Raw genomic sequence first — 15,498 nt, 5'->3', positions numbered from 1 at the left:
TTTAATATGAATTTTGTCGAATGAGAAACGGAGAAAAAGAGAGAAAGAGAGAGAGAGAGAGAGAGAGAGAGAGAGAGAGAGAGAGAGAGAGAGAGAGAGAGAGAGAGAGAGAGAGAGAGAGAGCATCAATATTTTTTTCTCTTTCATATATATGATCATAAATCGTGATCTTTCATTTTTACTCGTTTCCTGGTCGAGCAAATGGGATTAATATTTATCTTGGATTAGAATAGGGATTAGGTAGATTGATAAGACTCGTACACGATTTAACCTTCTCTCGTTCTCGTAAGAAGCCATTTGTACGAAACCTTTCACGTTTAAAATAAATTTTTTATCATTTCTATAACAATACTATTGCTATGATATGTATGTGTATGTGTGTTTGTAAAATCTAATTCAAACAATTCGATCACGATTCGATTTATTTCAAGTTACAAAATTTTTTTTTATTAATTATTATTATTATTATTATTATTATTATTATTATTATTATTATTATTATTATTATTATTATTATTATTATTACTTAGATAATTTAATTCATTTTCCTTTTAGGATCTCGATAAAATCGAATTTAATCAAATAATTATTGTTGTATCATTCATCGAACAATTTTTTTTCCCTATAATCCTTTATCTCCGAATAAAACTAAACAATTTATTAGACTCGATCATTATACTATTCGTTATTAAATTATTGAATTTCTTGGTAACATTTTTCTCCTTCTTATATTTTCTTTTCTTCTTCTTTCTTTCTTTCTTTTTTTTTTTTTTTTTATAATTCCCGAATTAAAAATAATATTTTTATATTATCGCACGAGGCGTTGTAAAACGTTGCTCCATAGGGATATACGTATGTACTTACGATAGTAATCTTTCTCGAAGATTATTCTCGTGGAAAATTACTTACACGAGAGGAGGATGATCGGTGTGACACGAACGTACGATCGTCGTCTTATCGAACGACGCGATGCACCGAGTCGACGACGAGAAGATACGCTTTAATTATCCTTCGAAGGTAGCCTCGATGAAGATGAAGAAGAAGAAGCAGAAAAAAATTTTTTAAAGAAAGAAAAAAAATCAGGAAAAAAGGGGTAGAGAAAAAGTCCCTATACTTTCGAGTACCTAACTCTCCTCGTAATTTCATAAAATTTCATACTTCGCGTGACGCTCTCGCAACATTCTCTCTCTCTCTCTCTCTCTCTCTGTTTCTCTTTCTCTCTCTCTCTCCGTATCTCCGAGCACGCGAAACATTTTCTTGGAATCGCGATTATCCACCAGCCTGAGTCACACTACGAACATTCCGACATCGAATACATGCATGAATTATCTTTAACATGTTTTTTTCGTTTTTCAAAATAAAAGAAAAACTTGCATACGCGAATGATTTTTTTTTTTTAAGCGGAAGTATATTAGATTAATCATTTTCTATTTCTTCTATTTTCTCTCTCTCTCTCTCTCTTTCTCATTTTTTTTTTTTTTAAGATATTTATCTCTGAAACAAATAACTCTTATTTTCAAAGATAGAAGGAAATATTTTTAATGACTCAATAATAATAATAGTAATAATAATAATCGTGATAACAGACCATTTAGAAACTAATTAGAAAAATAATATATATATATTTTTTTTAATATCGAAAAATAGCAAGAAAGCATGTATAATATAATAATATATCAACGATGTAATTTAATTGTTTAATTATGTATGTACACATGCACACAGATATAAAATATAATAGACAAGAAATTAGAACCGAGTTTTCCCCGAAGATTTTATCATAAAATATAATGTTAGGTCGAATAATACGTAATCTCCTAAGAAGATATCGAAAGCGTTTGAACGTTAGAACCGTCTAACGTCCGATAATATGTTCTAATTCTTCCGATTGCGCTCGCACGTTTCCCATTATAATCTGAATAGGAGTTGGTTGACGTCAATACCGAAATTTTACACAACGAGCGTCAATGAGATGGAGAAGGGAATAAAAAAAGAAAAAAAAGAAAAGAAAAAAAAGGAAGAAAAAAAAAGAATGGCTGTTTATCGTCGATCGAAGTCCGCCATTTGCATAACTTCCACGTTACGTATACATAAATGCATAGAGATATATACATAAATATACATAGCAATTTTATATATATACATATATACATACAAACATACATATATAATATATATATATATATATATATTATATATATATATATGTTTCTATATACAATAAGAAGTTTCGAGAATAGTTCTAATGCTTAGAAGCATCGCGATCGTCTCGCGCGCGCATCCACTTTCTAAGTTTCTAAGCGTAATTGCCTGATCGAAAGTCGAAGATATCGGGAAAGGAAAAAGAAGACGAATAAAAGAATGGAAAGAAAAGAAAAGAAGAAAAAAATATATACTTATAATATATAAAATATAAAATTATAAAATACAAATGGAAAAGAAAAATAATTTGTAATTTTTTAATCGATCATACAACACAAGGATCGATTTGGAGAGAAAAAAAAAAAAAAAAAAGTTTCTTAGATCGTATTATATATTATATTAATATTTCTAGAATTAAATAACATATAAATTTTTCAATTGTACATATTAATACAACAAGGAGTGATTGTATGGTATTGTTTAATAATCGTGATCGAGTTCGATTTCAAACTCTGAAAAAGTTTTCGAGTTTAGTGATCGATTAACTTCGCTCCGATATTCGTGATCGTTCTTTGAAAGAGAAAGAGAAAGAGAAAAAGAGAGAAAGAGAGAGAGAGAGAGAGCCGTATAAAAGATAAATTTGTCCCTCGTAAAATTTCCATTCGCCTCGGTTGTTCCGTTCGTTCGGATGATCTTTATCAGATCGTACGTCTCACGGTATTCTCCTTCGATCCCATGTGTATATATATATATATATTGTCGATCTTTCTTTCCTCAAGTCAACCTGGAACGGAATGCTCGAACGAGATCTATGTCCTGCTACGTAACTTAACTTTGAAAGACTCGATTGTCGTTTTCGAAAGTAATCTTATACTATAATAACTTTTCTGCTTATTCCAATCTATTACGTTGCACAGATGTTATCTACCATTAAGATTGAAGAAAGAAAAAAAATCAATCATTTTACTAACGACGTGAGAATACTATTCGCGCAATGATGTTATATCTACGATGATATGAATTAAATTGAATTAAATTTTTCTTTCTTTCTTTCTTTCTTTCTTTCTTTCTTTCTTTCTTTTTTTTACAATTTTTTATATCATAAAATAATATTTTATTCTCGTATAATTAATCGATAGATGTAACAATGGTTGAAGATTAAAAGATAATCTTTGAAAATATTATTACGTTATAATATTTTATTATATATTGATGAGAGAGAGAAAAAAAGAGAGAGAGAAAAAAGAGAGAAAGAGAGAAAGGAAGAGGGAGTGTGTGTGTGTGCGAGAGTGAAATAAAAAAAAAAAAAATTGAGAAAAAAGAAATTATTTACGCTGGACTTAAGGACGGTGAATAGGGGTGGGGGTGATTCACGGTCGTCGAAGAAAATCCGACGACGGGACCTGCAATCTGGTACAATGGATTTTGAAGAGTGTAATTTTCGTTGGCAACAATGGCCGCGTATGCCCACCGTGCCGTATAATCTCATATACCGTGGGTCGGCGTGCTTCTAATTTTCCGTGCATCATGGGAATCCTTCTCGCGTCTCTCTCGAAAAGGGGAACGGGGATCACGACGGAAGAAAACCTTTGAAATACCACGTGACGCTATGATCGTCATTGAGAAAAATGTCCTTTCGACGACAACGACGACAACGACGACAACGACGACAACGACGACGATTATGATAATGAATAAGATGATAGTGATGATGATAAATCCTTTGTACGATGCACAATGTTCTTATTTTTCTTTTTCATGAATATCCGAACAAGAGAGATGAATACTTTTTTTTTCTTTTTTTAAGAATCAACGAGAGACGAAGTGCGAAGAAAGAAAAAAAGGAAGTCGCAAAGTGTTTCAAAAACGACCTTATTTTTTCCGATTCGTAAGCCCCAATTTTTCTGAGGCTCTATTTTCCACATGCTCTTAATATTCTAATTTATAAAATCGTATCTAGAAAATTAATGAAATCGTAAGTGAAAAATTAATAAATAGACTGTTCTATATTTTACCACGAATATCTCGGAGGATTCAAAACAAGAGGATTGGTATCGTTATTCCTTTCAAGGCAAACATCCAAAGAGACGATCTTACTCCTAAGATTTTCTACCGAGATCGGTCCTTTAATCAGATGTAAAGAGATTTTTTCAAGTTCTCGTCAGAGAGAATCCGTACTGTAGTCCCGGACGTTGCCGTCCCTTCATGCGCGAAGGATCGAAAAAGAGAGAAAGAGAAAGAGAAAGAGAAAGAGAAAGAGAAAGAGAGACGCATATAGGGTGATAGTCAAAAGTTTTTAGATAGATCAAAAGTTCTTAAACAATTCCATAAATCAATTACACTTTCTTCAAAAGACAACTACTAATCAATCCTATGTAATCAATTAAGCTTATTTATTTCTACAATTAATATCTCGTAATCTTAAAATCCAGAAAGGAGGGATAGAGAGATAGATAGAGAAAAAGAGAGAAAAGAGAAAGAAGAAAAAAAAACAAGAAAAAAAGAAAGATAGAAAAAAAGGAAGAAAGAAATTAATCTTTACTTACGAAAATGAGTAATTGATTTTTCGAATCACCTAGTAACTTTTGGCCCACCCTGTATACAAACCAAGGGAAGAAGAGAGAAAGAAAGAGAGAGATGCTATCGACGACGTAGCGTTTCGTATACGTTTAAAACCTTTTTCCGTTGCGGCTCTCTCTTCTCTTCGGTCAGATCGTATCGCGACCATCGGTCTTCTCTTCTCCTTTATTTTCTTTTCTTCTCTTCTTCTTATTCGTCGTAGTCGTCCTTACACGCTCTTCTTCGTCCGCGTCTTTCTTCTTCTTCTTCTTCTTCTTCTTCTTCTTCTTCTTTGGGAGCGATGGACCGAAAAAGAAAGAGAGAGAGAGAGAGAGAGAGAGAGAGAGAGAGAGAGAGAGAGAGAGAGAGAGAGAGGATCAGTTCCTCCATCGAACGAACAAGCAAGCAAGCGATCGACCGAAGGATGGATCGATCGATCGATCGATCGATCGATCGACCGATGGATCGATGGATCGATCCTCCCTCAAGATCGATCGACCCGCTTGATGATCGTCTCGCCGAGATATTCTTTCTACGATCATCTTCCTCTTCTGTGATCTTCAAACTTGTCTCTGATCAATGATCACTGATTTTCTTCTCTTGTTTTCTCCAAGTGTTTTTCCTTTTTATCTTCTTCTTTTTTTATTTTTTATTTTTTTTTTCCATCCGCTCGGGAAAGAGCTAATTATTGTTATCATTGTTGTTGTTATCCGGACAGTCTTCATTTAATTTCTATAATATAATCTTTTATTATATAATCCAATTTTTTTTTCTTTTCTTTTTTTTTTTACTTTTTCTCTCTCTCTGTTTTTCTCTTTCTCTCCTCTGTTCGAACAAAAATCGTGGATTCATTTTCGGGTAGGGAGAAAAGGGAGCAGTGAAGATACGAAGTAGCAATTAAAATTTATAATTTTGCTAATTTTTTTTTTTCTTTTTCTGCTTATCTCTTTCTTTTTCTTTTAACGAGTAATGTACTAAAAAATTAAATCTTTATAATAATTCATTTCATTAATTCTACTTCTTTGTTTTATTCGAAAGAGAGATTACAGAATTATTATCAAAATTTATGAATATATAATGTATGTATATATGTATTTATTTTCTCGATTCTCGATTAACATCTTACACATCATTTCGTCAAAGATAATAATATAACGAGAACGAGTTGGTACGTACTACGTACATACATCAAATATACATATGTGACAGAGAAAAAAAAGAAGAAAAAAAGAAGAAGAAAGAAAGAAAGAGAAAAAAAAGGAAAAAGAGAATCTAAAAAGCTTAGTCACGGAGATAACACGAGTGTTACGAGTACATATATCCCAAGCGAAGATAAATAATGTAGATAAGACGACTTGAGAGAAAAAAAAAAGAAAAGAAAAAAAAAGAAAGAAATTTTCCCTCCTTCCTCCACGTCGTACCTCTCGTATTTCAATTGTATCAACAAATAAAAAACTCGTCGAATTTTTCTAATAAGAGATGAGAAGAAAAGAAAAAAAGAAAAAAAAAATAATGAAGGGGACAGATGATAAAACGTTGCACTAATCAAATATTAACACTAATAATATTTAACTAAAATAACGTGTTACTATTCTTTTTGATCGAAAACGTTTAGTATATTTTATATCCAACATTATTGCATTTTATATCGAACATATGTTTGATACTTTATATATCTAAATAAATAACATACTTATACGATAGTTATTTTGTTTCTTGGAAACTAAACATTCTTTAGTATTTTTCAATATCTAAATAATATAAACAGACGATAATATAATATAATATATATATATACATATATATAAAATTCCGAGATTGCTTATTAATCAAACTTAATAAAAAATAAGAGAGAGGGGGGGAGGGAGAGAGAGGGAGGGAGAGAGAGAGAGAGAAAGAGAGAGCTATCGAGATAGGAGACAATTTTAACGATAAAAGATCGAGGGGAGAGACGCGTGTTGGCTCGCGATTGGCTCCACACCCGTTTCGAACGATCAAAATTATCGAGAGATATCGATCGAGAATGAAATAGAATACCAGAGAGAAAGAGAGATAGAGAGAGAGAGAGAAAGACTAAAAAGAAGAAGAAGAAGAAGGAGAAGAAGAAGAAGATGATGAAGAAGAAGAAGAAGAAGAAGAAGAAGAAGAAGAAGAAGAAGAAGATGAAGAAGAAGAAGAAGCAGAAGAAGTAGAAGAAGACGGATATGGTCGAGACACGGTATAAAGATGGAACCGGCTATGGAAAAGAGAAAGATAGAACATTTCCATGGTGTATGAAAGAGGGAGAGACGATGAGGGAAAGGTGGGGATGGGGGATGTTGCTGGAAAGGAGAAGCGAAGAAAAGAGAAGAGAAGAGAAGAGAAGAGAAGAGAAGAGAAGAGAAGAGAAGAGAAGAGAAGAGAAGAGAAGAGAAGAGAAGAGAAGAGAAGAGAAGAGAAGAGAAGAGAAGAGAAGAGAAGAGAAGAGAAGAGAGAAGAGGGCTGGAAACCGGCGGAGCCCTTCGTGACCGTAATCGGTAGAGTAGGAGAGTGAAGAGAAGGAAAAGAAAGAAGAGGAGGGGAAGGAGGAGGAGGAGGAGAAGGTGGAGAAGGCGGAGGTGGAGGCTGCGCGAGGATCGAGCCACACGGAAATCCACTTGAAAAGTAGCCATTACCTTAATTATTGGCCTTTCTAAGAGCTCTCCGTGCTCGCTCGCTCGCTCGCTCGCACACCCGCACAAATATGTATATACAGGGTGAGGCAGTTCATTTTTACATTACGATTAATCTTCAAAACCTTTATTGGTTTTTGCGAAAACGTCGAGAAACAAAAGCAAAATAAGAGAAACAGGTATATGCTATTGGTCGAACGAAACTGTCTTTTTTCTTTTCTATCTTTTTTGTTGTTGTTGTTGTTGTTGTTGTTGTTGTAGGGCGTAAAACCTTTAGGATATATAGATTTATGTGTATGTACGTGCGTAAAAAAAGATTGATTAAAATCTACGCGAGACGTGCGTGCGTGTTCTTCTTAAAAAAAAAAAATATATATATATACTGTATTATAGTTTTGATACTACTATCGCAGAAAAAATGAAATATTTTTTTCAATTGCCACACAAAAAAAAAATAAATAAATAAAAGTAAAAAAATAGACACTCTCATCTTTAAAAAAAAAAAAAAAAAAAATCATGCAATTTCGAGTACAACTTGCAAAAAAGAAGAAGAAAGACAAGAAAAGGGAAAAAATGAAGAGGTATGCTTTAAAAATGGACAATTTCTAAATGCTTCACCCCGTATAAGTTCTATCTATCTACGTAATTAGATATAGATATAGGTATGGCTCTCTCTCTCTCTCTCTCTCTCTCTCTCTCTCTCTCCCTCCCTCTCTCTCTTTCCGTCTCGGTTGGTCGGTCGGCAGCAGGGCAGCATCCGAGATGCACGCATCTCTCCGTAGCCGCGAGAACTCCGGCCCTCCGTCGTTTAATTACCCTCACTCCCTCTCCCTCTCCCTCTATCCCACCCCCTCTCTCTTACCTACCCGCGCCCTTAGCCCGCCCCTTAAATGCGCTTTAGCGTGAACGCTAGTGCGTTCTTAAGCACGAGACGAGACTCACTCTGTTGAGTCGTTGAATCCTCACTCGCTATCTCCTTTTAAATAACGTTCTCTTCTCTCGACATTTTTTTATTATTATTATTATTTCTTTTTTTTCTTTCCTTCACTCTTTCCTTCGTTATTGCCAATTAAATAAAAATTCATCGAGAATTCGATCATCGGAAGATGAGTAAATGGATTTCCACGGAGTAGTTCGTTCGTCGATGATCTTATACGTCGATCAATGACTCTAATGTGTTCGTTTACGGGATAATTGATCAACGCGATTTACGTAAATAATCTACGAACTACAGGGTGGTCCGAGTATTCTTAAAGGGTGGTCAAAGACTTTCTAAATGATTTTTAAAACCGATTATCGATAACCGATATTTCTACTAGACCGTTTGTCCTTTTTCTAACATTTCTTTTCAGATCGTAAAAATATTGCAATGTCGATCTATCGGAACGTAGCATGTAATAAAGACTGTAGAAAAACTGTATAAAAATTGTACAAAAACATCGTTGCGAATAATCGTCGAATCAAAATGAGATTTAGAAATACGACGTAAGAAATTAATTAATTAATTAATTAATTAGAGGTTTGATTATAAGAAGAAAAAAGAAGAAAAAGAAGAAGGAGGGAAAAAAAGGTATGTAACCAACTAATTAAAATATTTATTATAAGTCATCGAGAAAGGTTCGCAGCGATTCTCGATCAGATGATTAATCGATACGATTTATCGAGAGAAAAGCCAGAGATAAATCATCGAAATCATCGAAAGCTAACGATAGTTTTACGTAATTAGCGTGCTGCTCACCGAATGAAAGAGTTATTACCTTAGGTATCAACCCCTACACACCTTCCTTTTCACTTTACCCTCCCCTCTCCTAGGAAAAATGGCGAATATTGAATTATGCTCGTGCGCTCGTGCGTTCGCGCATGCCTGTACACATGTACCTATCTTTACTTCCGGTATAATCAACGAACGATAAGCTAGAGAAAGAGAGAAAGAAAGAAACAGAGAAATGGACGAAGGTAAATAAGAAAGAAGAAGAAGAAGAAGAAGATAGAAGAAGATAGAAGATAGAATAAGCGTTAAGCGATAGGAGCTGTGGAAACCGGATCCAGCTAATTTTATTCATATTCCTAGGAGAAGCCTGACCGTCAGAAGTAATAAAGAGAGGATGGTGATCACTATAGAAGTAATGGATCGAATACAAGGAACATCTTCATAGACGTACAGTGATCGGCAAAAGTATACCTAAATTCCTAGATACGTATATATACACGCATATATATATATATATAATAATTTCTATTATTTCTATATTTATTAAATATATATACATAAAAATTTAGATATATATATATATAATGTCAGATATACATGTTTATATATATGTCGTATGTATATTAATTCTAATTAGAAAATTAGATGATATTAGAATAATTAAATAAAATAAGATTTTCATAGACGTACGTAAATTAACATCAAAAGTATAATTAAATTACTATATAATATATAATAAATTGCTCTGTGTACGTGTGTGATATTACATTAGAGTAAATAGATCTTCAAACGAATGCGATCGATCAACCCCCCCCCTACCCCTCTTTGTTCTTTTAATTTTTTTTTTTTTGTAAATACCTACTTTAATTAGAGTTAGAAAATGGCGGGAAAAGGAAGGAGGTTGGTATTAGAGGTAGCGTATAAGCGACAGAAACGACAGCTTATCTCTCCAATGTTCCGTTCCTTTAAAGGAACATAATTTAGTACCGGCATTCCAGAAACCCTTTATCGGTTCCCACTTTCTTTTTTTCTTTTTTTCTTCTTCTTCTTCTTCGTTTCTCTAACGATTACTCGCAGAATGCACGCCAAGAGCTCGTCCCTTTCTCTCTCTTTCATATGAGTACACATACAAATAAACACAAATACACACAAATACACGTGTGTGTATGTGTGTCTATGTGATGCAACTCAGCCACGCGTAATTACACACGCGGGAGGCACCACCGCGGTTATTTATTTAAGTGTGCAAAAGGGCCGCGCGACCACTATCTCTTTTGCCTTCTCTCTCTCTCTCTCTCTCTCTCTCTCTCTCTCTCTCTCTCTCTCTCTCTCTCTCTCTCTCGTGTTTTTTCTCTCTCTCTTTCTCTTTGTGTGTGGATGCGCGTTCTAATGGTCAGGCGGTAATTTCATTGAAGACTTCGAAGGTAGAACCCCATTCGATTTCGCTGGAATTTGTACCGAGAGAAAAATGTTTTTTTCCTTGTTTTGTATAAAAAAAAAAAAAAAAAAGGAATAAATAAAATAAATATAACATTTGGATATTTTCCTATATCTCCTTCTTCTTATTATTATATGCTTTTAATATGTTAAATAATATATAATTTTTAATAATAACTAAATAAATAAATTTTCTTCTCGGATATAATCAAAACTCGATTAAATCGCCTATAGGATACTAACTTTTAGCTTTCATATATATATATATATATATATATATATATATATATATAATAAACACATACACAGATACACAGAAACATAGGTGCGATACACGTGCTGCGCGCACGCGCTCAATGATTAATTGTCCGGCTTAATTAGATGCCTAATTACCACCAGATACGGATCTCCATCGAGCAAGTAATCAGGCCGCGGGATCAAGAGAATGAAATATACATACATCGTGTATGATATCCGATAGCGCAGAGAGGTTGACGGTAAAGGCCCTAAGCGATTATCTTTCGAAGTATAATTATAGAAGAGCAAAGAACACGAACGTGTATTAAAAATATACTTTGGTTACGCATCATCGTCCACAGATTAACATCTTCTTATCTTTCCTCTTGATCTAAAACATTTTTCTTTGGAATTTGCATCGTCTCGCAAATGATGAGAAATAAATTATATATGCGCACAGTTTCCTTTCCTCTTTTTTTACAATTATAAAACAAATCAATTATTCGAACCGATCGTTCACATTGTATAATTTGTAATTCTGAATTTAAAAAAAAAAAAAAAAAGAAAGAAAGAAATAGAAAAGATAAAATGCGGGCAGAAGGAAATTTTAGAAAAAAAGAAAAAGGAAAGAAAAAAGAAAAAGAAAGATCGTTTTAATCCCCTCTGCATTATCGACTGAGAATAAAATATTTATCGGCCGCATATCGAGCGCGAAGTTTGAACAAATATTTTAATTAATCTGCAATTAGATGAAAATGATTTTCAATTATTAAAAGAGTGGAATCGTTATCGAGTAACAAAGAAAGACCGGGTGTTGAAACAATGATAATTGTAAAAACAACTAAGAGGAAAGGAAAAAGGCGAAACGAAAAGAAAAAAGAAAAAAAGAAATAGAAAAGAGAAAAGAAAAAGATAGAAAATGATTGTTGGGGGTGTTATAATCGAGCGCATAATCGTTTACTGTCATGTCGGACATGCTATCTGTAGGAAAATTTTGCTCTGTCTCGTCGCGACACGGGAAAAAGTGATAAATTATTGATCGACCAATCTTGAACTCTGTTTACGCGGAATACAAAAGGATAGAAGCAAAAGGAGAAAATGTAAGAAGAAGGAAATCGAATAAGTTAAGAGTTGATAATACGGGGTCGACGTCACATTGCAAATACACATACACGTAATAAGCATGCATACGAACACATGCACAAATAATTTTTTTTTTTATTTTCTCGTATTCTCATTATTACAAGATTTAATCACGATCAAATATCATAGCTCATTATCGAGATTTCTTTTTTCTTTATTATTATTTTATTCTTCCACTCTTTTGCTTCCTTTTTTCTTCATCTTTTTTCTCTTACGTACGTGATCAAAATATAAATGGTATAAAATAAAATAGATATGGTATTAAAAAAAACAAACAAACAAACACAAATGCAAGCATAAAAATACACGCACGCACGCACATACGAAGGCGAACATTTGAATAAACTAACGAATATACCAGAAGATATTTACGAGCGAGACATTTACTCAAGCGCTAGATATTTATTTATGGATAATGGTGAGAGCTATTGCTTATGAAGTATCACACTTGCATACCTTTCTACGTGTATATACGTAATCAGAAATATATGTATATGTGCAAACAAACGTAACGAAATAAAAATATAAATAAATAAATAAATAAATAAATAAATAATAAAACAAACGAAAAAAGTACGATAGAGAAGAAAAATCTGTGCCAGATGATTGTCGATAGAGTAATTAGAAAAAGTCACGTGTTCATTAGTGGAGCACGTGGGCGAATAGCGGGCCAATCGGAAGGGATCGGTTCGGTTTTATTGGCCAATCAGGTTCGATTTATGACATGCAATACGTGACTCGTAGAAGGACGCCTTCGTTATATCCGCCGCGTCGAACGAGAGAGATCTCTTTGGCTCACCTCGGCAATATAATATACAGGGTGTACGATTTTGAAATCTAACAATTTAATCAAAATTATTAAATTACTAATCCAACACATTTCACACAAAAAAAAAAGAACTTTCGATCGCGAATACACGGTCGACGATGCAGAAGATAAAAAGAGAGAACGAGAGAGAGAGACATCGTTTACAAAATTTTATACATTTCTTTCTTTTTTTTTTTAATTTCCTTTAATGTACATCCATCGAATTTTGTTGTTAGAAAGAAATTAATCGATCATAAAAAAAAAAAAAATCTTTTATCTCATATTTCTCTCAGAAAAAAAAAAACAGTGCTCACAATTTTTCTATTTAAATACTTCATCGATATGAAATAAGTATATTAATTTTTTTCTCCTCTTTTTATTTCCTTCTTCTTTTTCCCTATCCATGTCGTTAAAATTTAATTTAATTTTCTTAATCTTTCAATCGATACAAAACTTATGATCGAACTTTAATCGCGTTTCTATCGATAATTCAAAAGGAGGAAATTAATCTGTTCGATTTTTATGTTCTCTTGGATGCGCTCGTGCGTGTAGAGCGCATCAGAGAAAGAAAGAAAGAGACACAGATAGACAGAGACAGACAGAGACAGACAGAGACAGGCAGAGACAGAGAGAGAGAGAGAGAGAGAGAGAAGGAAGAGATCATGGATTCTACTGTACATAAAATGAAAGAACAATCGACAATAATGCCTTTATCCGGTATCGTCCTGGTCTCGTTCATCCTTCTTCTGCCCTCCTCCACGCCCATTTTTTTCTTTTCTTTTTTTCGTTTTTTTTTTTCCTTCTCGTTGTCTCTTTTCATCCGCTCTAACGAAAGGAAAAAATGAGAAAGAGAGAGAGAGAGAGAGAGAAAGAGAAAGCACGGTTAAACCGAGTATCAAAGAGAGTCCTGTCTCGTGAATCATTTATCGAGCAAACTCGTATTCCGCTCGGCGAATTCCTGTAATATCTTCGGCCAGGACCTTCACCGTCCGTTGATTTTCAATAACTCACAGGACAGGACGTGGACGCGGACAGGGAGGTGAGGGTGAGGTGCGGTACGGTGAAAAGGGTGAAAGGAAATACCGAGCATAAACGAAATTATCGGCATACCCCTAGAAATTACATTCTAAGAAGACACGATATTAAGATTTAAATGGGATTATAATTCTAAAAAAGTAAAAGTTGATATCAAATCAACGAAATAATATATATTTATATATATGTCGTCCGTTTTTTGATAACTACGATGGTGTTTTTTTTCTTTCTTTTTTTTTTTCAATTTTTTTTATCTAAACTACACTTTCACAATCAACGGCAATAAATGTTGCTATTTTGCGATTAAGAACTGAGCGAAAACGAAAATTAAGAGAAAAATAAGTACAAAAAAAAATTGTATATACATATATATATATATATAAAATAAACGGAATAATAAAAATAATAAAACTTAACGAAAAGATATCGGAACGATTTCTAACCATCGCTTTGAAATGTTGTTTTTAAGAATGAAACGAAGAGGAAAAGAAAGAAAGAAAGAAAGAAAGAAAAGAAAAACACAGAAAGAAGAAAAAAAGAAAAGAGAAAACATGGAATCTTATCGATCTCTTGACAAATATGGTTTCACCGATAGATAAGCACCATCTCTCTCATTCCCGTTCCACCGTATAATAAACTCGCGCATATTCCATGAAAATTTATGCCACCCGGTATAGAGGTCGGGCTCTCATTATTTTCTCTTCTTCGAGGCGATCTTAACGATCGTTAATAAATATATGGGTCTCGCTTACCCGATAAGATTATTCTCCGAATCGACTTCGAAGAGATAGAGAAAAAGAAAGAAATAAAGAAAGAGAGAGAAAGAAAAAGAATATAAAAAGAAAAAAGAAAAAAAGAAAAAATCGGTTGGAGAGCTAGAAACGCCGAGTCGAATCTCTCTCGAGGATCGATTTCGGTTTTCATATACGGGCAAAGGAGTCCTGCCTTCCTCTTCTTCTTCTTCTTTTACCACCCTTACCACCACCCTAACGTAACCCAGCCCCACCCCTACCCCCACCCTTCCACACCAACAGAGACTATTAAATTTATAGCTTTTCCCTCGTCGAGAAGCGATGAGAAAGAGCGAGATAGAGATAGAAAGAGATAGATAGAGAGAAAGAGAGAGAGAGAGACGATAAGCCGCATAATAAGCGTCGGAGAAGATAACGGGTGACGCGTAAGTTTTACGACGCAATGATAAATGAAAAGCCTAGATGAGCGACCGAGCAAATGTGAAATGTTTAGAAGGAGGAATAAGGACGAAGGTAATAAGTGAATGGAGATTGGTTGGATGCTTTTGGCAAGTAATGCGGTCAACATGCAAGGATAGCTTAGAAATGTTGATCTCTAATCGATCCACGATATATATATATATATATTCTCTCTATTTTTTTTATATGTAATTAAATACGTATGTATATACGTTGTTGTTCCGATATCAAAATCAGTGGACACGTGATATACGTATGTAACATAAGTATGTATATTATGTATGGGTGTATATATGTATATAATGGGTATATATACATACAATTAGATACTTGTTTATTTTCTCTTACTTTGGAATCGCTATGTTCATTATGTAATAGTAATTTATGTATGTATTACGTTAACACTGAGATATCACGAATAAGTTTGATAATTATATGATTTATTTGAAGAAAAAAAAAAGAGAGAGAGAGAGAGAGAAAGAGAAAAGGGAATATATAAATATTTTTTGTACGTTTGTTTTTAAGTTGCAATATAAAAATCTTGTTATTTCTGTAAATAAAAAA

At 33.5% G+C, this 15,498-nt stretch overlaps 1 protein-coding gene across 2 annotated transcripts in view; it reads right to left on the bottom strand.

Moving 5' to 3' along the window:
- LOC122633705 (protein N-terminal asparagine amidohydrolase) overlaps window positions 1-15,498 on the bottom strand; it is a 40,890-nt gene that overhangs the window by 8,996 nt on the left and 16,396 nt on the right. The window lies entirely within an intron of this gene.

This window comes from Vespula pensylvanica, chromosome 13 (assembly GCF_014466175.1).
Source record: "Vespula pensylvanica isolate Volc-1 chromosome 13, ASM1446617v1, whole genome shotgun sequence".
Lineage (NCBI taxonomy): Eukaryota > Metazoa > Arthropoda > Insecta > Hymenoptera > Vespidae > Vespula > Vespula pensylvanica.
This window is presented reverse-complemented; position numbering and strand designations above follow the sequence as displayed.